The sequence below is a fragment of the Oryx dammah genome, unplaced genomic scaffold (assembly GCF_014754425.2).
Source record: "Oryx dammah isolate SB20612 unplaced genomic scaffold, SCBI_Odam_1.1 HiC_scaffold_27, whole genome shotgun sequence".
Classification (NCBI taxonomy): Eukaryota; Metazoa; Chordata; class Mammalia; order Artiodactyla; family Bovidae; genus Oryx; species Oryx dammah.
This window is the reverse complement of record NW_024070211.1, coordinates 14,720,126-14,721,613: the sequence shown is the minus strand read 5'-3', so window position 1 is coordinate 14,721,613 and position 1,488 is coordinate 14,720,126. Positions and strand designations below refer to the sequence as shown.

Sequence of the window (1,488 nt, the reverse complement as noted above, 5' to 3'; positions counted from 1 at the left end):
AGCGGGCGCGGGCGGTGACGGCGCGGCCATTGTCCCGCAGCCCCTCCCGGGCGCGCAGGCGGACAGGGCCGGGCGGCAGGGCGGGCGCGGCGGCCGCGCAGTCCGGGAACCGGTGCGCCCAGCCGCCGCCGCCCGCCTCTCCTCGCCGGCCACTGCCGCGAGGCCAGGTTCTCGGCGCCGGCCGCCCGGCCGCGCCTCCTTTGTGACCGTCTCCAGCCCCTCAGACCGGCGCGCCACCGCCGCTGCGCCCGGGGCTGCAAATGGCGCCCGCTCGCCTCTGCGCCTCCCGCCGCTCTCCCAGTCCGGGGACGTCTGGGGGCGCAGCGCCCGGGCCGTATCCCGCCGCCGCCTCCCGGGGAGCAAAGCCCGCGGCGCCTTCGCCCGCGCCTCCGCCCGCAGCGAGGCTTGCGGGCCCGTGCGAGGCTGCCCCGACGCCCCGCCCGCCCTCCGCCCGCGCGGCGCGCAGCCACTTACCGCGGGCCGCGGCGCAACGGCGGGTCGCGCGCGCGGGCTGGGGGGAAGATTCCCGAGTCTCGGCGGGGGAAATTCCCCCTTTCGAAGCCGTTCCTTTGCGCCCCAAAACAAGTAGCCCCAACGTGAGAGAAACAAAAGGTATTTGCTGACGTGGGCGTTGGACAGAAACGCCCGAGGGCTGGGGACACAATTAAAGGGGCAACGCACAGATTTCAGGCACCAACCAGCAGCTTCGCCCACTCCCCCTGCCCTTCCCTACACCCCGCTGCACGCTCCAGAGGCACTGGGGTGCCCAGATCCCCGAGCAGTTGGCTACGGAATCATTATTTAGTCAGGAGCTTAAATTTTTTTTTTTTTTTTTTTAGGAGCTTAAATTTTAAATTGTACTTTACGTTGGGAAAGGCGCCTCCGGAGGGCAGAAGGGCTGGATTTCTAGGATCTGGGGAATTTGGTTTAGGAAAGAGGGAGGGACTTAGGCGTGCCCACAATTACTGTATAAGTACATGTGACATTATTGTACTTAAGTTTAGCAGCGTCAAATGGAAGAGATCTGTACAGAATTTTTCCTTTTATTAAGGCACTCATTTTAGTCGGGGATACCTTTTCTAAATCTCTACAGGTCACAAGCATTGCATTTTCTTTGAAGAGGCTAACTCAAGAAGCTGAGATAAGAGAAAATAATTCTTGGTTAAGTTCAAAGAAAATAAAAAACTAGTAAGAATAGCAGATTTTGTGTTTTCAAATACAAAAATTCATTGTAGATCAAGTCTTTCTTCTGACATATTTATGTCCCTAATATTCAGAGTTCAGACGTCAGACTATGTATTTGCTAAAATCTTTATAGTCACTGAATTTTCATTGTTAACTATAGAAACAATTTTATAAATTAGTTTTCTAGTTTCTTATGTTGGAGCAAAGTACTGAAAAGTTCTGTGATATAGTAAAACAAACAAGACTCAAAATTTCAAAATATTTAGTCTCTGATGGACTTCTCTCTTATGTCATATTCAGTTA

General features: G+C 54.9%; 1 protein-coding gene across 1 annotated transcript in view; it reads right to left on the bottom strand.

The window, feature by feature from the left end:
• The window catches only part of ZBTB8A (zinc finger and BTB domain containing 8A), a 60,099-nt gene extending 59,202 nt beyond the window's left edge, over positions 1 to 897 (bottom strand). The window contains exon 1 of the mRNA XM_040228043.1: positions 475 to 897. The gene's annotated coding sequence lies outside the window, so the exon portion shown is untranslated. The remainder of the gene's footprint in view (positions 1 to 474) is intronic.
• Positions 898 to 1,488: the final 591 nt, after the last annotated feature.